The sequence below is a fragment of the Pelodiscus sinensis genome, chromosome 16, assembly GCF_052426305.1.
Source record: "Pelodiscus sinensis isolate ZL-2025 chromosome 16, ASM5242630v1, whole genome shotgun sequence".
Classification (NCBI taxonomy): domain Eukaryota; kingdom Metazoa; phylum Chordata; order Testudines; family Trionychidae; genus Pelodiscus; species Pelodiscus sinensis.
This window is the reverse complement of record NC_143067.1, coordinates 18,643,862-18,666,154: the sequence shown is the minus strand read 5'-3', so window position 1 is coordinate 18,666,154 and position 22,293 is coordinate 18,643,862. Positions and strand designations below refer to the sequence as shown.

Here is a 22,293-nt window from a genome sequence, read left to right as displayed (position 1 = left end):
AATCCTTCAATATCCTGTTGTTCTTTGGTAAGAACTAGACCCCAGAGCATCTCAGTCAAGCCAGACCTTTACAAGGTGACAAATCTGAATTCAGAGGAACATGACGACAAGAATTTTAAAAAAGAAAACAAGACAAAATAGGGCCCTTTAGAGGAAATAGGTTTCTTTCTCATTCTATCAGGGCTGAAAGTTTTTGACTCAGAGAAATAAACCAGATATTCCCAGTACAGTCACTAGGACACGCCATTATTTGTATTTATTTTTATTATGGGCATTGCATGGGGTGCTGCATAAGATATATGGGAAAAATTTCAAAAGCACCTAGAATCATAGGGCTGGAAGAGACCTCAGGAGGTCATCAAATCCAGCTCCATGCCCAAAGCATGACCAACCCTAACTAAATCATCCCAGCCATGGCTTTGTCAAGCGTAGACTTTGTCAAGCCTCATGGACATGGGACCCTAAGTCCTATTTCCAAAAGTGTTACAGCTGGATAGCCACCTTAGTTCCATGGACGTTTAATGAAAGTTAGGGTCTTAAGTATCAAGTCACTTTTGAAAAAAGGAATTTAGGTGTTTTTGAAAATTTTGCCCATGGTCTCTGCCTCAGCTTTCAGTATGGATTGTGAGGAAAAAAAGGTTTTTTAAAAAAAAAAGTGTTCTCGTTACATTTCCTCTCCTGTTTAGCTCCCATTCACTCAAACAGTCCTATTATTTGAAATTGGGAGCAAAAGTTTCTAAGATCGGGCCCTAATTTTCCTGACAGTCTGGGGGTACGTCTGCATTGCAGAGATTTTTCGGGAAAAAAACAAACTAAAATTGCGTTCTTTTGAAAAAAAAAAATCGGAAGAACAGGAGTTTTTCTGACATTGGTAAACCTCTTTCTGCAAGGAAGAAGCCTTTTTCCAAAAGAGCTCTTTCGGAAAAAGGTGTGTGTGGATGGGGAAGAGGGAACTCTTTCGAAAGAAGAGGAAAAAGAAAAAAGCACAGGTGCCCTGGTGGCCACTCTGTCCATTGTAATCACAGCTTACATGTGAGATAGCATCCACACTGAATGGACGCTATCTTTCGAAAAAGCAGATTGCCTTTTCGATGTGCTTTTGCTGTGTAGATGCTCTCTTCTGAAAAAACTTCTTCCGAAAGATCTCTTCCAGAAAAGCTTCTTCCGAAAAAAGCCTGCAGTCTAGACATAGCCGGAGCGCGTACCAGTATAATCACATAGCAAGGGATTCAAATTGAGCCCCAAAAGCTCAAATAGGGTATGTCTACACTACCCTCCTAGTTCGAACTAGGAGGGTAATGTAGGCATACCGCACTTGCAAATGAAGCCCGGGATTTGAATTTCCCGGGCTTCATTTGCATGAGCCGGGCTCCGCTATTTTTAAATCCCGGCTCGTTCGAACCCTGTGCCGCGCGGCTACATGCGGCATGGACTAGTAGTTCGGACTAGGCTTCCTAGCCCCCCTTCCTGATGTACAAAATAAAGGACACGTGTTCAAAAATAGAAACTCTCTTTATTGAACAAAACTCGGGGAAACTGGGAAAAGGAGGTGGGAGAGGCGAAGAGAGAGGGTGGGAGAGGGGAGGGCAACTAAAATTATCAGGGGTTTGGAACAGGTCCCATATGAAGAGAGGCTAAAGAGACTGGGACTTCTCAGCTTAGAAAAGAGGAGACGGAGGGGGGATATGATAGAGGTCTATAAAAGCATGAGTGGTGTGGAGAGGACGCATAAAGAAAAGTTCTTCATTAGTTCCCATAATAGAAGGACTAGAGGACACCAAATGAAATGAATGGGTAGCAGGCTTCAAACTAATAACAGAAAGTTCTTCTTCACAAAGCAAATAATCAATCTGTGAAACTCCTTGCTGCAGGAGGCTGTGAAGGCTAGAACTAGAACAGAGTTTAAAGAGAAGTTAGATAAAGTCATGGAGGTTGGGTCCATGGAGCGCTATTAGCCAGGAGGTAGAAATTGTGTCCCTGGCCTCTGTTTGTGGAAGGCTGGAGATGGATGGCACAAGACAAATGGCTTGGTCATTGTCTTCGGTCCATCCCCTCCAGGGTCCCTAGTGTTGGCCGCTGTCGGCAGACAGGCTACTGGGCTAGATGGACCTTTGGTCTGACCCAGTATGGCCATTCTAAGCTCAGGGCTCAGGGTTAGGGTCTCACTGCACCACGCTGATTTTCATGCAAACCTGCTCCTGGATGGCCAGACTGGCAGCTATCCTGCCCTAGACGGCCACTTTCCTGTGCCTAGTGCGGACATCGTGGATGAGGTCCACAATGTCTGCACTAGACTAGACGGGCGCCCGCCTCTTGCGGACCTGGGCAGGCTCCCGGGAGCCGCCAGCCTGGTCCCGGGAAGAGGCGGAGGGCTGGGTGGCAGCGGGTGGCTGGTTCGTGCCGTGCCAGGTGCAGGGTCTGCTGGCTGGGTGCTGGCAGGCTTGCACCTGGCATGGGCACCGTAGCCAGCCCGTGCCCCTTTAAGGGGTCCGGGGCCGGGAGGGGGGCAGATGAGTTTCCCTGGTGGTGCCCAGAGTGGCCACTAGGGAAAGCTGGGGAGGGCTAGCCTCCCACTAGTTCGAATTAAGTGGCCACACAGCCCTTAATTCGAATTGCTTAATTCGAAATAGGCGTTAGTCCTCGTAGAATGAGGTTTACCTAGTTCGAATTAAGCGCTCCGCTAGATTGAATTAAGTGCGAACTAGCGGTTTGTATGTGTAGCGCATATCAAAGTTAATTCGAACTAACGTCTGTTAGTTCGAATTAACTTTGTAGTGTAGACATACCCAGAGAGAGAGAACCAATCCCTGGAACTCATGGGAGTATGAAATACCTTCATGTTACTCGCTAGTGCCATCCTTCTGGCCAATGTAAAACATGGCATCAGGAGAAAGCTGAAAGAACCTACAATTTGGGGCCATTAAGCACTGGTATACACTAGGGAGATATTTCAAAATAACCCCCCTTATTTTGAAATAATAAGCAGAGCGTCCACACTGCCCATGGCCGGCTCTAGGCACCAGCAAATCAAGCACGTGCTTGGGGCGGCACATTTCCAAAGGCAGCATTTCAAGGTAAGCAGCTGCCCCGGCAATGCCCGGCCTCGCCCCGCCCCGCTGATTTTAAAGGGCTGCAGGAGCTTGGTTCTGGCTGCGTGTCCTCAGTAGCTACCTTCGGAGCGCGGCGCGACCACGCTCTACCCCACCCCGCCGGCTCCAGTCCTGCCACAGCCCCAGCCCCCTTCGCTAGCGAGAGACTGCGCCTGCCCCACCCTGCGCCCCTCTGGCTCTGCGCCGCCCTTTCCCCGCACCGCACCCTGCTCCCCTGCATTCTGGTCCCCCTACTCTCCCTGTTCCCTGCAACTCTCTGGCTCTGTACCGCCTGTTCCCTGCATGGTCCCTGCACCCCAGTCCCTATGCCCCTCTGGCTCTGCACCCCTTCTGCACCCCATAGGCCCTTTTCCCTGTGCCACTCTGAGTCTGTGCCCCCCCATTCCCTGCATCCCGATCCCTCTGTCCCTCCCATTCCCCTTGTCCCATTCCCCATGCCTCCCCCACACCCTGCTCCCCCCAATCCCTGCATCCCACTGGCTCTGTGCCTCCCATTCCCCGCGCCACCCCGTACCCCCCACACTGTTCCCCGCACCTCTCTGGCTCTGCGCACCCCAGTACCCCAGCTTCCCCCGGTCCCCACACCCCTCTGGCTCTGCGCCTCCCATTCCCCATGGTGAACCCTGCTCCCTGTTCCCCATGCCCCTCTGGCTCTGCGCTGTCCCTGCACCCTGCTCCCCCTGTGAGTCTGGAGTAAGGGTGCTTGTCCATAGGGAGGGGCTGGACAGGGCAGGGAAAAGGCTGTTGTGAGCCAGCAGCGAGTGAAAGGGGAGGGGGAGTTTACTTGAAGCGCCTTTGCCTTTACGGAAAAAAATAAAAATTATATTTGCTATTTATAGGGCTAAAGTGCCAGGACAAAAACAAAACAAAAACATTGCAACGTGCAAATGTGCAAAAGCCAACAAAAAAAAGGCGGGGAGAGGCCAAACATTTTTTTGCTTGGGGCGGCAAAAACCTAGAGCCGGCCCTGACACTACGAAGCCTGTTATTTCAAAACAATGGGCTGGTGATTTTGAAATCTGTACTCCTGCTTTCCTCGGAAAATAAGCTTATTTCAAAATAGCTATTTCAGGAGTTATTTCAAATTTAGTTATTTCAAAATAATTTCCTAGTATAGGCATGCCCTAAGAGTGAGAGCAGAAAAGGAGATAAATAAAGGAGGGGGAGAGGAGAGATCTCAGAGGATCTTCCCACATATTTATAAAGGACAATATTTGTTCCTAATATTATTTACAAAGAAATTTTTACAAGATGCTACCCAAAGAATCCCCATGGCACTGCACAGAATTCTGCCCCGCCCCCATTCGCCTCCTACCTCTGCAAAGCAAATGATTTTTGTTTGTCCCTAGAGTAGTCACTTCAGACATCATTCACTGTACATTTTTATTGAAATCTGCAACACAAACTGCTACCGCTAGAGCTCTGGAATCTGTTATCATAAAATGCAGGAAACATGCCTGCTCTCAGATCCTCCAGCCAAGGCAGTCACCCTGTGGAAGAAAACCCTGCCAAATCTTTGTTTCCAGGTTCCCCGGGGAGTAAAATGGAGAGATCTGAGGAAATGTTCCTCTGAAACCAGTGGGTTTTGCCACTTGTTCTCCCCCTCCCCCCAAAAAAGTCTCTGGTTTCTTAGCTAAACTATCAAAATTCACTATTTTCACATCACTCACATAGGACTCACTGGTTCAATTAAAGTTCTACAAAGAAACTTCCGTTTCACCCTAGAAATGGGTCATATTAAACCTCTGGATCCAAACAGCCCTAAGTTGCAAGATGGTCCAGACCCACACACTCATTCCACAGCCAGCCACCTTTGACCTTAGTTCATCCTGTGCTTTGCTATATGCTGGGCTACTCACCTTTGCCGTCGTTGCCCATCCGTTGTTGTTTTCCCCATATCTTCCCATTTCATGCTGAGATCAGCCATGTTTTCAAAAATTATGTCTGTGCACTAGAATTCTGGAGCCACAAACTCTAGATCCATGTATGAGTATACAGCTCCCAGCTATCTTAAATTCATATGAACCTAATGCTCAAAAGGGAAACTAGATGCAAAACTATCAAAATCAACAGAAAGTTTCACTGGAACCAAGAGAGTTATCCCAGGATGCATAAGAATGGTTGGGGCAGTACAAATGTTTATCAGACTGATAGACATGTTCATTTCTCTTATATAAAGGCACCATGGCAAACAAACAGTCTAATCACTATTACTAAGAACTAGATCTTGCAAAGTACTAAGCAATTCCCAACCACTGTTTCTGGATCCCGGATCCCAAAACTACCTGGTCTTGGCACAAGTTGGAGCTGCATGAGACCAAGATTAACAATCCACTTCCAGACACCTCACAGATGTAATGCAACTCTATTTCACTGTACTGCTTGCTGCCCCCATCTCCTTTTGGCCTCACACCATTTTCCTTCTGATTCCCTAGCGTGGTACAGTAGAGATGGCAGATCCACCTTTGTCCAGTTTTCTCCTGATGGACAGTTCCCCTACACAGCGAGAATATACACTTTGACTCAATTCACACAACAGCAGCATCTGATGAAGTCGGTTTTGCCCACAAAAGCTCACGATACCGTGTATATTTTAGTTAGTCTCGAAGGGTGTGTCTACACTGCACCCGTAGTTCAAAATAAGCTATGCAATTTGAGCTATGCAAATTGTGTCGCTTATTTCTAGTTAATTTTGAAATAGCTTATTTCAAAATTTGGTGCTGTCTACACAGCACTTATTTCAAAATAAATCGCTTTTCCAAAATGTCCCTTGCACCTCATGAAATGAGGTTTACAGGGATGTTGGAATAGCGAGCCCGTTATATTTCGAAATAACAGACGCACTCAAAAGACATGGAGGTATTCCGAAATAGCGCTGCAGAGTAGACACTGCCTAAAGTGTCTATTTGTTGTTTTTAAAATTACAGACTAACACATCTATCCCTCTGAGACTATGTATCAAGATGGTAGAGAAATATAAATTAAAGTTTGGCATGTCATAGAAGCCCAAGGGAATTAGGAGCTCTGCATCAAGATTCAGCATTTATCTCCCTTAGAATCACTGCACTGAAAATCCCAATGAATATTATATAGTCATACATGTACAAAACATTGTTTGGACAGGTAACTCCAAAAGGATCTAAAACAGGAGTGGGGAACCTCAGGCACAGGGAGCAGATACGGCCTCTGGCTTGCCTGGATCTGGCCCCCAAGGCACAGGGCCCTCCCCCACAGCACTGGGGAGTGCACACTGGCTCTCCAGCCCTCCCACTGCGGGACTGGAACACACAAAATCTGGTAGGCTGGGCTCTTCACTCTGGTGTGCAAGAGGAATGTGGGCAGTGTCTTTCTCCTTAGAACAGTGTTTCTTAAAGTGTGTTCCGTGGCACACCAGTGTTCCACGAGGCAGTCGGAGGTGTGCCATGGAGAACAGAGTTCAAAATGGCTGCCGTTAAAGGTGCACGCTTTCTTTCTTTCTTTCTTTTTTTTTGGTTCAACAAATTTTGGCTCAACAAAAAACCCTTGGTGTTCTGCATAAAAAAAATTATTGTTTGGTGTTCCTCGGTCTTAAAAAGTTTAAGAAAAACTGCCTTAGAACATAAGAACGGCCATACTGGGTCAGACCAAAGGTCCATCTAGCCCAGTATCCTGTCTGCCGACAGTGGCCAATACCGGTTGTACCCGAGGGAGGGAACACAACAGGTAATCCTCACATGATCCCTTTTTAAATACTGGTGTCTTTTACTTGATTGTTAAGCCACAGTGGCACTTTTTTGGTTCGTTTACTGTGTTTTTTAATTTGGAGTATACATTTAAGTTGTGCCCACCAGCAGCCTCACTCCACTCAAAGCAGCTGGCTGTTCCATGTGTCTCTCTGTATCACATGCCAGCCAATAGGAACTGAGAGATTTTACTAGGGATGGGGGCAGTGTGAAAAGCCTCTCTCCCTCCCCAGCACATGGTACAGAGAGCCACATGGAACAACCAGATGCTTGGAGCAGTGTGGGGCTACTCTGTGTCTGAAGGTCCCAGGGGAGAGGGCTGCGAGCCGGATTAAAAGTCTTGGAGGGCCAGATCCTGTCTGTGGGCTGTATCTTGTCTTTCTCTGTTTTACATGCATACATGGATACCTATAATATTTGTTAGATTAATAAATACATAGTAGAAACTGAAAGGAATATCTGTTTGGATAAGCAAGTTGAATAAAATTGCTGATCCATTCATTTTCACAAGGAAAGAAAAAACAAAGACATTACGCTGTTTGTTATTTTTTTCATAGGCAAGTAAAGATTGAGAAAATGATCACTCACCATTATAATCCCAATCTCAGGTCTATAATCCTGAAAAGGAAACCTGCACTAAATAAAAATTAAGTCTACCAGGGGCTGTTGAAGCTTAGGGTCTCTAAAGAATTATTTTCAAGTTCCTCTCCATGAAGGATATTAAGAGTAATAAAGTAGCTGCAATTGTGGCTTTCTAGAAAGTGTTTTTACTAGGCAATTCTAGAAAGGATAACTCAGAGGTTGTGTTGCTGTGCTTGTGGTACACTGCCTTGGCTAATGGGTATATAGTAAGTACATTTTTGTTGGCATCTGGTTTAAACTATATTTTAATGTGTAAAAATTGAAAAATTCTTGGCAGAACTCCACAGCCTACAAAAAATGTTCCTCTTGAAAACTAGTTACGAGTTAATGATAATTCCACTTTGGGCAGGAAGGAAGGATTTAGACTGGATGTCACTGAGTGACTCGGGAGAATGTTCATCACAGTCCTGCTTTCTGTTACTCAAGTCCTGTTAAAAAAACCAAAAACGCTCTACTTGTATGAGATACATTAATGATATTTCTACAGAAGCAAGTTAAATTTAAAAGTATTGAACAATCCTGAGTACATGAAAACTTTGTGATTAGTGTTCAGTTACAATAAACTTTATGATGCATTGTCTTAAAAGCAAATGAAAATATTAAGATGTAGACATTCTAAATGATTCAGGCAGAACCCTTACACTGAGTTAAATACAGTGAAACACCATAGTTACTGATGTGCAATTCAAGCCCTGATTTATTTCTGTGTATTACCATGAATGGATTGCAATTTTGGATACAGCAAACATTATTCCCATTCACTTCAATGGACTTTCGATCAAGCCCACTTTGAAGTTCTTCTGTAAAAGCAAACCTTCGAATACCCTGAAAATAACCAATATGCAAAGTCATAGAAGTATGTGATCAGATGCATGAAATCTCCTCTCATGAAAGAAAACAGCAGCTGTTACATTAACTCAATTTAAATAAAAATATACATATTTAAAATGGTTAACGAGAATGATTATGTGTATGAATCTTTTGTAAACAAAGGGTACAGAACATGAATGCATCTAGCTTTGACTTTTACAGAAAGACAGTCACTTGAAAACAAACACATAATTGCTGACATTTGACCATGGCAAACAAGGGCATTTGTATGGAATATTTAGAGATACATCTTATAACTCCATTGTAATAGGGCCTTGATCCTGCAAATGTTACACATATGCTTTACTCTAATCATGTAGCATAGTCCTGTTGCAATCTATGCCCTGGTCTACACTAGGACTTTATTTCAAAATAATCTCACTTAGGTCAAATTTATAAGCAGAGCGCCCACACTTTCAAAATAAAAGGCCGCTTATTATGAAATCGGTACTCCTGCTTTTCTAGGGGAATAATGCTAATTTCAAAATAGTTATTCTGAAATAGCATTAGTGTGGATGCTCCAGTGCCGCTATTTCAAAATTACTACTCCCTGGAGTAATTTGAACAAACTATTGAGAAGCCTCTGTTAATGAGGATATGCTACCTTGATTTAGAGCCCCAGGAAGCACTGGGGAGTAATTTGAACAATTACAGTGCTTCCTGGGGCTCCAAGTCAAGGTAGCACATCCTCATTAACAGAGCCTGCCTTGGACTAATTTAGAGGCTTCCCAACAGTGGGGACACGCTATTTCAGTTTTCTTAAATTGGGAGTTATTAAGTCAAATTTAGTTATTTCATAATAGTTTCCTAGTGTAGACATGCCCTTTGGGATTGTTCCTGTACTCGGTGTTAAAACACATGCCTAAAGCATGTGGGACATTGGAAGAGCATTTTGGAAGAAAATGATGGGGGGAAAAAGTAAAAGAACACTGCTAATGATTTGTTTAGCTACTAACAAATGCCATACAAAAATAGTACATTGCACACACGAAAGCAGCAGTTTGTCCTTACTCCTCAGCAAAGATTAGAGGGTGAAGATTTGTGGTGAGGTGCCATATTAATAACCAAGATCTTGTCACTTTTTGGCAAATTACAGTACCACTTATTAGGAATCAGTATTATAAATAGTTAACTGATCCTTGCTGCGTACAAGAACAAAGCCCATAAAGTAGTACAGAAATGTACTTCTGTGTTTGTTTGTGTATTTGCTAATTGGCAACATTCAACGATGGGTCTCCTGTCATGCACATGAATTGGTGAGCATCTGCTGCATTTTGTTTTATAATAAATAAACACATACACACATATTCTCTTCAGTAGAGAGAGTAGGTCTGCAAGAAATGACACAGATATATGGTTTGAGAAATGACAGCAAGGCAGCTTAAAAAGCAGAGGCACAATCAATACGAACTACAATCTTTAACCTAGCAGCCCAAAAGTACAATGGCCAAATATGCCTTTAAAAACATTCCAGTAAAATGGGCAGATGATACAGAAGAAACTTTGAGTCAAAGACAAGGAAACAAGATATTAAAAAATGTAAATGAGGGGGAAATTATAAAAAAGCATAAAGCTCCTCTCCCTAAGGGAACAGCTGTGTATGCTAATCCCTTCTGGGCTGCTCCTTTTGGATCTCCCTTCCTTCCTTCCTCCGTCCTTCTCTAATAGCTCCCTTGTTCCTGCTGGACAAAACTAGCCCTTTGTGGCTGCTTTCAGAACAACATTAAAAACAGGAATAGGGAAATTGTAAACAGGAGGCTTCTGGCCTACAGGCCAAGGCACACACAGGCCTCTGAGGCCTACTTCATGCTAAGCAAAGAAACAGATCTTTGTTGCTAAAGGGATTAGGGCTGCGGGATTTCTGAGGCACTGCTAAGGCATTCAGCTGGCCTGAAGTAGGGGCTTTGTAAGGAGATACCTCCATTAGATATCTGTGAGCGGAAATCATTCATACTCTTTATACAATCTGGGTAATGTGATATTGTTGGACTGTTAAACAGCTCGAGTGAAGCAGGGCCCTATCTACTTGAATGGTGAATTCTTCAGCAGCTAAATAGATGGTGGTATAATTACCTTAACTGACTTTAAAAAGAAGTGACTGATCTTTAACTCTTAGCTGGTGTAATAAAAAGCAATCACAATGAGATACCTGGAAGCTGCAGTCAGAGGTTTGCTAAGAAATTGCATGGAAATGGACTTCCAAATCCGGCTCATCATCTGAATCACATTTATCCAAAACAGGTTCATGTCCCACGATACTCATTTACTGTATTGTCAGTGCCTTCTGTAATCTGAGACTTTCATAATCCAAATGAATCTCCTGGAGAGCACAGAATACAATTAGTCAAAATTGCAGCATATCTTTAACAGTACCATCGCGTTGCACAGTTATGGTCCACAACACTACAGTTTACAATAGAACTATTGCATTGTTTGGAGTTAATACTAAAAAATACTGTATCTTTTAAATTAATAAAAATAACTCCCATTTATCTATAGTACTTAGATATACTATAACTGGTTATTATCATATATTCTATGATTATATTATATCATTGGTATGTTTCACAGTTAATCTCTAATCAAATTATTCTGCTAAGCACAAAAGCCATAAAGACAGAGACTTTCTGGGACACTGTAGTACTGTCCCACCTCCATTCTGAGAGCCCCAGTGCTCTTAAGGAGGATGAAAGTCTCAAGGGAACAGAGCATTTAATGGGAGCAGAGGGAAACCATCCCGTAGTTGGGACCCTCCTCCCAGAGGATGTTGCGGTATCCTCTCGCACTGAGGATACCTATGAGGGGGAGGGAATGCCAGTTAGGAAGAGGCAGGTGTTAGTAGTGGGTGATTCGATCGTTAGAAACATAGATAGTTGGGTTTGAGATGACCGGGAAAACCGTATGGTCACTTGCCTGCCTGGTGCGAAGGTTGCGGATTTCTCGAGGCATCTAGATAGACTTATGAGTAGTGCTGGGGAGGAGCCGGTGGTCGTGGTACATGTAGGTACCAATGGTGTAGGGAAGGGTAGGAGAGATGTCCTGGAGGCCAAATTTAGGCTGCTAGGAAAGAGACTGAAATCCAGGACCTCTATGGTGGCATTCTTGGAAATGCTTCCAGTTCCACGCGCAGGGCCAGGTAGGCAGGCAGAGCTTCAGAGTCTCAATGCGTGGATGAGATGATGGTGTAGGGAAGAGGGGTTTAGATTTATTAGGAACTGGGGACACTTTTGGGAGAGGGGGAGCCTATACAGGAAGGATGGGCTCCACCTAAACCAGGGTGGAACCAGACTGTTGGCACTAAACATTAAAAAGGCCGTAGAGCAGTTTTTAAACTAAAAGATGGGGGAAAGCCAATTGGTGCAGAGATGCACGTAAATCGGAAGGAGATTTCTCTTAGAGGAGAATCCATTGATAGAGATTCTCTAAGATGTAGTCAGAAAGAGAGGAGGGGAGAGGGCAAACCATGGACCAGAGCAGACAAACAACTGCATACAAAGGAATCCAATGCATCAGGGAAGGGCAGACAAATAACCAGTGGCAAATTTCTAAAGTGCTTGTACACAAATGCTAGGAGTCTGACTAATAAGATGGGTGAACTAGAGTACTTCGTATTAAATGAGGAGATTGACATAATAGACATCACTGAAACCTGGTGGAATGAGGAAAATCTGTGGGACACAATCATACCGGGATATAAAATATATAGAAAGGATAGAGCAGGCCGGGTGGGTGGCGGAGTGGCACTGTATGTGAAAGATAATGTAGAATCAAATGAAATAAAAATATTAAGTGAATCAACATGTTCAATAGAATCACTATGGATAGTAATTCCATGCTCCAATAATAAGAAATTAGCAGTAGGGATATATTACCGACCACCTGACCAGGACAGCGATACTGACATTGAAACGCTGAGGGAGATTAGAGAGGCTACCAAAATAAAGAACTCTATAATAATGGGGGATTTTAATTACCCCCATATTGACTGGATACATGTCACCTCAGGAAGAGAAGCGGAGATAAAATTTTTCAATGGCTTAAATGACTGCTTCTTGGAGCAGCTAGTGCAGGAACCCACAAGGGGAGAGGCAATTCTCGATTTAGTCCTGAGTGGAGTGCAGGATCAGGTCCAGGATATAACCGTTACCGGATCACTTGGGAATAGTGACCATAATATAATAACATTCAACATTCCTGTGGTGGGAAGAACACCTCAGCAGTCCAGCACCCTGGCATTTAATTTCAAAAAGGGGAATTACACAAAAATGAGGTTAGTTAAACAGAAATGAAAAGTCACAGTGACTAGAGCCAAATCCCTGAAAGCTGCATGGAAACTTTTTAAAGACACCATAATAAAGGCCCAACTTAAATGTATACACCAAATTAAAAAACATAGCAAGAGACCTAAAAGAGTCACCGTGGCTTAACCACCATGTAAAAGAAGCAGTGAGGGACAAAAAGGTATCTTTTAAGAAGTGGAAGTCCAATCCTAGTGAAATAAATAGAAAGGAACATAAACACTGTCAAATCAAGTGTAAAAATGTAATAAGAAAAGCAAAAAAAGATTTTGAGGAACAGCTAGCCAAAAACTCAAAAAGAAATAACAAAATGTTTTTTAAGTACATTAGAAGCAGGAAGCCTGCTAAAAAACCTGTGGGTCCCCTAGATGATCGAGCTATAAAAGGAGCAATCAAGGACGATAAAGCCATTGCAGAGAAACTAAATGATTTCTTTGCTTCAGTCTTCACGGCTGAGGATGTTGGGGAGATTCCTGAATCTGCACCGTCCTTTTTGGGTGATGAATCTGAGGAACTGTCCCGGATTGAAGTGTCATTAGAGGAGGTTTTGGAACAAATAGAAAAACTTAATGTTAACAAATCTCCGGGACCGGATGGCATTCATCCAAGGGTTCTAAAAGAACTCAAATGGGAAATTGCTGAGCTATTATCTGTGGTTTGTAACCTATCCTTTAAATCGGCTTCCGTACCTAATGACTGGAAGGTAGCCAACATGACACCAATATTTAAAAAGGGCTCTAGAGGCGATTCTGGCAATTACAGACCGGTAAGTCTAACTTCAGTACCGGGCAAATTAGTCGAAACAATAGTAAAGAATAAAATTGTGAAGCATGTAGAAGAACATAATTTATTGGACAAAAGTCAACATGGTTTCTGTAAAGGGAAATCCTGTCTTACTAATCTGTTAGAGCTCTTTGAAGGGGTTAACAAACATGCGGACAAGGGGGATCCAGTAGATATAGTATACTTGGATTTTCAAAAAGCCTTTGACAAGGTCCCTCACCAAAGGCTCTCGTGTAAATTACATGGCCATGGGATAAGAGGGAAGGTCCTTTCTTGGATTGAGAACTGGTTAAAAGACAGGAAACAAAGGGTAGGAATAAATGGTAAATTTTCAGATTGGAGAGGGGTAACTAGTGGTGTACCCCAAGGGTCAGTCCTGGGACCAATCCTTTTCAACTTATTCATAAATGATCTGGAGAAAGGGGTAAGCAGTGAGGTAGTAAAGTTTGCAGATGATACCAAACTGTTTAGGATAGTCAAGACAGAAACAGACCGTGAGGGATTCCAAGAAGATCTCACCAAACTGAGTGATTGGGCAACAAAATGGCAAATGAAATTTAATGTGGATAAGTGTAAAGTAATGCACATAGGGAAAAATAACCCCAACTATACGTACAGTATGATGGGGGCTAATTTGGCTACGACAAATCAGGAAAGAAATCTTGGAGTTATCGTGGACAGTTCTCTGAAAACTTCCACGCAGTGTGCAGCGGCAGTCAAAAAGGCAAATAGGATGCTAGGAATTATTAAGAAAGGGATAGAAAATAAGATCCAGAATATCTTACTGCCCCTGTATAAAACTATGGTACGCCCACATTTTGAATACTGTGTACAGATGTGGTCTCCTCACCTCAAAAAAGATATTTTGGCCTTGGAAAGGGTTCAGAAAAGGGCAACTAAAATGATTAGGGGTTTGGAACGGGTCCCATATGAGAAGAGGTTAAAGCAACTGGGACTTTTCAGTTTAGAAAAGAGGAGACTCAGGGGGGATATGATAGAGGTATATAAAATCATGAGTGGTGTGGAGAGGGCAGATAAAGAAAAGTTATTTATTAGTTCCCTAAATAGAAGAACTAGAGGACACCAAATGAAATTAATGGGTAACAGGTTTAAAACTAATAAAAGAAAGTTCTTCTTCACACAGTGTGTAGTCAACCTGTGGAACTCCTTGCCAGAGGAGGCTGTGAAGGCTAGGACTATAATAGAGTTTAAAGAGAAGTTAGATAATTTCATGGAGGTTAGGTCCATAAAAGGCTATTAGCCAGGGGATAAAATGGTGTCCTTGGCCTCTGTTTGTCAGAGGCTGGGGAGGGATGGCACGAGACAAATCGCTTGATCACTGTCTTCGGTACACCCTCTCTGGGGCACCTGGTGCTGGCCACCTTTGGTCTGACCCAGTACGGCCGTTCTTATGTTCTTATGACAGTGTTATGCACATAAACAGTACGGCTGTGTCTAGACTGGCCAGTTTTTCCGGAAAATCAGACACTTTTCCGGAAAAACTTGCCAGCTGTCTAAACTGGCCGCTTGAATTTCCGCAAGAACACTGACGATCTCATGTAAGATTGTCAGTGTTCTTGCGGAAATACTATGATGCTCCCGTTCGGACAAAAGCCCTCTTGCGCAAATGCTTTTGTGCAAGAGAGCCAGTGTAGACAACGCGATATTGTTTTGCACAAAAAAGCCCCGATCGCGAAAATGGCAATCGGGACTTTCTTGCGCAAAATTGTGTCTAGATTGGCACGGACACTTTTCTGCAAAAAGTGCTTTTGTGGAAAAGTGTCCGTGCCAATCTAGACGCTCTTTTCCGCAAATGCTTTTAATGGAAAAACTTTTCCGTTAAAAGCATTTGCGGAAAATCTTGCCAGTTTAGACGTAGCCCTGGAATTAATACTGAAAAATACTGTATCTTTTTAAATAATAAAAATAACTCCCGTTTATCTATAGTACTTAGATATACTATAACTGGTTATTATCATATATTCTATGATTATATTATATCATTGGTATGTTTCACAGTTAATCTCTAATCAAATTATTCTGCTAAGCACAAAAGTCATAAAGACAGTGTTATGCACATAAACAGTACCATTATTATATCACCTAAACTCCCCTGTATTTCAAATGGAGAAGTTATTTGAAACTTCTCCTTTAAGAGATACCTCATCAGAGGTGGCTGTATTTTGACTATAGGTCAAGAGATCTCTATGCACATCACATGTATTGTCTTGATACTTATGAGTACTATGCTGTACAGTGAAGAGAAAGATACAACAGGTAATTTCCCATTCAGGTACTCATCTTTTCACCTCTGTTGGAGATTAGCCACATCCATTCGGATTTAATTAGCACAGTTGTCATACTCCGCTTCCTTCCTTCCTTCCCTCCCATCTGAGGAAGTGAGTTGTAGCTCACAAAAGCTTATGCTCTAATACCCTAATAAATCTGTCAGTCTTCAAAGTACCATGGGATTCCTTGTTGTTTTTGCTGAAACAGACTAACACAGCTACCTCTCTGATACATAAGTGTGTTAGAGATGGACCCAATCTATATAGAGTTCAGATTTGGATCCAAGTTTCTGCAAAGTCTGAGTAGGGTTGCCAGGTGTCCGGTATTCACCCGGACAGTCCAGTATTTTCACCTCCTGTCCAGTAAAAAAAATCAGAGAATACCGGACACCTAAAATGTCCGTTATTTTCTGATTTTTTTCCCCAGCCAGAGGGCGAAAATGCAGGGCACCTGGCAACCCTACAAACACTCAGTGTCCAGCCTTCCCCCCCGAAGTCCCTCCTCCGGCTCCCAACACCCCCAGACCTCCGACCCCAGCCCCCATGCTCACCTGGTTCTGCAAGGCTGCCAGCACAAAATGGCTGCCAACCAAGGGGAAGCCTGGGTCTTAGTGCTTAACCGCTCCGCTGTTCCTATCCCTGCACTCACTCTTAAAGGGGGACATGCTGTTTTAATGCTGTTTTATTATCAATAAGTTAAAGTTATTTTATTTAACTTTGGTCTCCCCCCCCCTTTAACAGAATTTTTTCCCGGTGTTGTTGGTTTGTTTGTTTTTTGGGGGGAGGCAGGGGTTGGTATTTTTGTTTCAACCATCTGGCAACCCTAAATTTGAGGCTGTTTGGGGAAGTTATTATTTAGATTCAAATACAAATATTACAGCTAGCTCCCAATCTCTTTAATGAGCCAAACCAAACCCTCAGATCCAAGTCCTGGAGTGGTCAGCCATACAATCTAGGCCTGTACTCTTGTCTTCTGTAAATATATAGTTATGAACTGGGTAAAACTTTGTTATGGGTTGAGTTTAAAACTCATTTAAATTGTTGTGTGAATTCACCCTCCACTTAAGATAGTTGTAAGAAACAGTTAAGGTGCCACACCTAAAACAAAGCCTTAATATGGTCAAACCAGAAACTAGTACCAGGTTTTTGACTCACTTTCTTGTTTGATGATGAATACATTTTGCATGTAGTTGGATTTTTTTTCCAGGCACTTTTTTTCCATCCCACCCTTCCACCTTTTGGGGCATAGCTTCAGAGTCCCATACCAGAAAAATGTTTGCAAAAATAATTTTCTATAATTAGAAAACGTTTCATTGAAAATTCATTACTGGAAATGAATGAGTTTCCTGCACTTGCTGAGTTAGGCAGACTTCAAGACATTCTACTCTGTAACATTTACTGATGGCCTGATAGTCAACGGATTTCTGCATTTGCACTAGGGCTGAGTGGCAAGAGCCTACCATGATCTGGACAAACCAAGTACTAAGATGTGGCTACCCCACCACTTAGGTTGGCAAAATTTATGTCATTCAGGGACATGGAAAACCCACTCCCTCCAAACAACATACGTTTCACTGGCATAAGTGGAAATGTGCACAATGCTATGTTGGCAGGATAGTGTCTCCCTCCGACAGAGCTACCGCCACATGTGAAGGTGGTTTTATTATGTCAACGGGAGAGCTCTCTCCCATTAGCATGGAACAACTACACAAGCAATCTTAGAGTGGCACAGCTGCATTGATAATGCTGTGCCGCTGTAAGTTCGCTAGCGTAGACCTGGCCTTACTTATATAGATGATCTATCCTCTACTGGGAAGACTACATCCCGCATGTGGAAGGATGTGTATGACTTCACTGATCCTATGTATTTTAAGTAAGTATCAGTCTCTGCCCTGATGAGCTTATAATCTAAAGGTATGCATGGATACAGTTTCAGTGTTGCCCCTCACAGTTTTATTGTGAGTCTCACAATAATCGGTGATTTTTTCTTAAACCCTCAGTTCCTGGAGTATGTGTGGGTCTCAGCTTTCATTCAACATCCTGTCCCAAGTTTCTCGCATTCATGGTTGCAGAGAAAAGCTACAAATATGATTCAAGTGCACCCTTAAGACTCAGAAACCAGGTGGCAAATAACCTCCCCCCCCCAAAAAATATATTATTTGTCTAACAGATCATGATTTTAAGCCAGTTTCATGAGTTTGGGGGCCCTCGTTCATGATTTTTAAGCATTTAGGGTTGGCAATGCTTCAAGTAATTATGATAGCCATTGCAAATGTGTTCAGTCATTGATAGCTCTTTGCATTTATGCAGTAACCCTGATCTCATCTGCCTTGTGTAAGCATTAGGAAATTAACAAGCTTCACAGCGCTCAGGAGGTAAGGGAATATTATTACACATAAAGAAACCAAGTCACCAAATTTAGGTGACTTGTCTAAGAGCTTGTCTCCAGTACAACTGGGACCAACTCTGTGGCGATTGATCCACTGGGGATCAATTAAAGGATCGAATGAAGAGCCACTAAATCAGCTACCACTTATTCATACATTAACTCCAGTAAGCCCCAGGAACAAGATGAGTAAGGGGAGTCAACAGGAGAGTTTATCCTGTCAACCCAGCACATTGTGGACCCTGCAGTAAATAGATCTATGCTAGTGGTTCCCAATCTTTTTACTAGTGTGGACCCCCAATCAGCCCCCCCAAATCATTCAGACCCCCAATTACCTCCCCAAACTGTCTGCAGACCCCCATCAAAGCCAATTCTAGCCACAATTCTAGTAATCAGCGGAGTATTTTCTTGCTTTTTGTTTACTTATGTCTGATTAGACATTCCACTTGTGGATGCTTCACTCTACTCATCAGTCTCCTTTCTCTTCAGCGAGCCTGATTTCAGCCACAAATCCATGTTGAATGTATGGCTAACGTTGTAAGCTTCTAACTGTCGCTATTGTTTTGTCACACAACGACACCATAACATAGATTTTTGGACAGTAATTAACAGCACTATTGGAAGATATTTAATTTTTAAATAAATTACAAAGTTACAATCAATTATTAATTTTAAACTTATTTTCTATGGTCATTTTTATGTATCTTTTATTTTTTTCGCGGACCCCAGGTTGGGACTCACTGATCTAAGCTATTTTAACTTGAGTTACATTACTAACGTAACTCAAATTGCATAGCTTAGATCAACTTGAGCCCATAGTGTAGACCTGCCCCAAGTCTAAACAGAGAGTTTGTGATGGGAAATCTGGGTTCCATTTCCCGCTCTAACTCACAGACCCACACTGTCTCAAGATTACTCTTCCTCCTTGCTATAATGTGAAGTATTGTGTGAACAAGCATTATAGGTTGAAAGCTAAATGGAGCAGATCTAAGGTGCTGCAAGACTATTGGTTATTTTTTAAGTTGGAACAGATCTGTCTTTCCAAAGTTACTGAAGGAGTAAAAGGATGTGTGGGTAGGAGGACTTGGTATCTTTTACTGTTTTTCATGGTTGAAAGACACATTCTTGTTAACTTATCTTTAAGTGTTCACATGCATGATTTGGCCTCACCACCAATACCAGTTGGAAAACGCTGTTGCTGTCATAGATTTTAGGACTATTTACAAGCCAAGTTTCTGTGTCCTTGGGAATACAAATAAGCACTCACATGGGTAGAATGCTGGCCTCCAGAAAACAAGTCATTTCTGCTCCTTTATTTATGGCAGCCACTGACCAGGGGCATCGCTTAGGTTTCTGAGCTTCAACTACTTGCAAGTCACGTTCCAGGGCTGTTCTCTGAGGTGAAATGAAATCCAAAGTCTAATCTTCTCAGTTAGTCAACTCTTAAAATTCAGAAGAGAAGACTTTCTGTTCTTCTCTCTAGCAGCCGTTTGGGCATGCCATCACATCTCCTTGGACACCTTGACATAGATGCCCCACCTTCATAATTTTGTGGGTTCTGACTGTTTGATTGAAGAGCCAGAACAATGTCTGAGCTTTGGGGCTGTCAAGTGTGCAGAACATTACTGTTTAGAGAAAAAAATATTTTTTGCAAGAACATTCCCAGAAGAGATAGCTCCAGGAGATGTTTCTAAGACTTAGGTTACAGAAGGCTTGTAGTAAACAGATCCTTTGGGGGAATGTTGTATCATGCAAGCAAGGTACTAACAAACTTCAACAGGACTTTATTTACCAAAGGTAAAACCTCTTTACAAAGCTGCTGCTGCTCCCCTCTGTAGCTCTCACTCAGGCCTGGCCCATCTCCTCCCCCCTCCTTCCTGTTTCCTATGCTTCCAGATTCCCAACAGCCAGTGCTCCCAGTTCTAATAATTACAAGCTGCATCTAAAACACCACATTCCCTCCTCTCTTAAGAAGCTCTCCCAATTATAAAATAAACATTGTTGTTCTAACCACAGCAACAAATATGGAAGACACTATACCATTGGCAGAAATATTACACTGAAAACACTGTAATAACTACATAACATAGTCTCTAGTCCAGACAGGTGGTCATCGAGGTCTGACAGACCATCTCTCAAACCCCGGTTCCAGTGCAATGTCTTGTTGTGTTGGTGCTACAGTGAAGTCATACAATACGGGCTGGGTGTTGGCATCATCTCCTCTTGGTGCATAGGCAGGTACAAGATAAGAAGCATTCCATACCCACCCATCAGAAAGTCGATAGGTATAAGTTCCTTTCTTCTCTGTGATTTTAAAAGGAGATGTGAATTTATGGTCCCCTTTGCGTAAAATTCCAGGTTTTCTTACTCTAACAAAGGAACCACACTCAAACTTCGGTTCCTTAGCACCCCGCCGTTTGTCTGTGAAAGCCTTATACTTTACTTGCTTCTGTTCAGCTGTGGTTTTTCATTAGTTTTCCCCTGGTGATTGTTTGTCTGCAGCAATAGTGGACTTTTCTGCAAAGGAGTCACAGCCTGGACTGGGCGTCCTGTATCCATGTTCATTATTTTGGCTTCTGCTATAGCGGACTCAATCTGGGTAGCAATGGTTATTGCTTTTTCCAGTGTAAATTGTGGTTCTAGAAGCAAGCGTTCTCTTACATGAAGCATGGTTGTTTTTTCAATGAGCTGGTCTCCAATCATCTCATCTGCCATATTCCCAAAGTCACAAGTTGCAATCCGACTCTTCAGAAAAGCAATACACTACAGTATAGTCTCCCCTGGTTTCTGCTCATGCTGGCAAAATCTGTAGTGATTAGCTACTACATTCACTTTTGGCACAAAAAAGTTCTTTAATGCAATGAGTGCAGTCTCATATTTATCATCTGCAAGGGGAAAAGTGTAAAATATACGCTGCCCTTCTGCTCCAAGGCAGTGGATTAGCAGAGCACGTTTTCCTACTTCAGAAATCTCTGTAGCACTGATGTTAAGCAGATAAGTCTCAAACATATGGATCCAGGAAGTAAAAGCAATTGGAGGCTCACCTGGCCTTTGCAGAAAGGGTGCAGGTGGGTTCAGAGGCAGAAGATCCATCCTCGTCGCCAAAATGTTGTATCATGCAAGCAAGGTACTAACAAACTTCAACAGGATTTTATTTACCAAAGGTGAAACCTCTTTACAAAGCTGCTGCTGCTCCCCTCTGTAGCTCTCACTCAGGCCTGGCCCATCTCCTCCCCCCTCCTTCCTGTTTCCTGTGCTTCCAGATTCCCAACAGCCAGTGCTCCCAATTCTAATAATTACAAGCAGCATCTAAAACACCACAGGGAGGTAAGCAGGTAATGCGTGAATGAGCTGATGGGTAGACATTCACTGTACTGATATACATCTCTACATCTCTGTGTTGTACTGTGTACTGAATGCGACTGTTAGAAAGCGTGTAGCGGATTAGTAGAGAGTCAATGTAATTAGAGAGCAGCAGTTCCACCAGAATAGATCTATAATACTTGAGTTTCTTTTCTGAAAAAAAAAAAAAAAAAAAAAAAAAAATTTCATACCTACCAGTGTAAATGAAGTCTTTTGGTATTATTCCTGTACTGCTAGAAAGCCACCTATAAAATCTGTCTTAATTAATTCATCCAACTGTATAGGATTGTTCAATTAGACTAAGTTTTCCTGTCTCAAAAAATTTCAAGATATAGACAAAAGCTTTCCTAGCTTGAACTGGGATGAAAAATTAAAACCTCAAAAACTTTGACTCAAAGAGCTAGGGGGAAATATCATTTTGGGTAAGCTAAAATATGTGATGCTGAAAATTTTGATTTTTATAAATTATCTTACATTTTTAAACAAATAGTCATCTAGAACCAGAAAATTGTAATGTTTTGACCATTTAAGGAATATTTTTCCAATGTATTCTAATCAAAACAAATAATAAATATATTTAAATTAGCAGTCAAGAACCAGGAGATCGGGATCTATTGGAAGGGCTTGGAGCCTCTGACAGGTGATCCTGACTGGTTTGGCTGGCAGGCTATCAAGTGTCATGCTTCTTCTGTCCTCTTCTTTGGAGCTACCCCCTAGGAGCTCTTGTTTGCTATGCAGGGTGGGAGAGGAAAAGAATGAGGTGCTGATGTCAGGGTGTCTCCGCCTCTCCCTCTGTGTCCCATCTCCACAGAGAGGGAGAACATAACTTGG

The 22,293-nt window shown here is 42.6% G+C and overlaps 1 long non-coding RNA gene across 2 annotated transcripts in view; it reads right to left on the bottom strand.

Annotated features, from left to right (window-relative positions):
- LOC102452409 (uncharacterized) overlaps positions 1-22,293 on the bottom strand; it is a 125,691-nt gene that overhangs the window by 35,390 nt on the left and 68,008 nt on the right. For both annotated transcript variants that reach the window (XR_012896346.2, XR_016346952.1), the window contains one exon: positions 10,494-10,664. This is a non-coding gene — a long non-coding RNA (uncharacterized LOC102452409). The remainder of the gene's footprint in view (positions 1-10,493; positions 10,665-22,293) is intronic.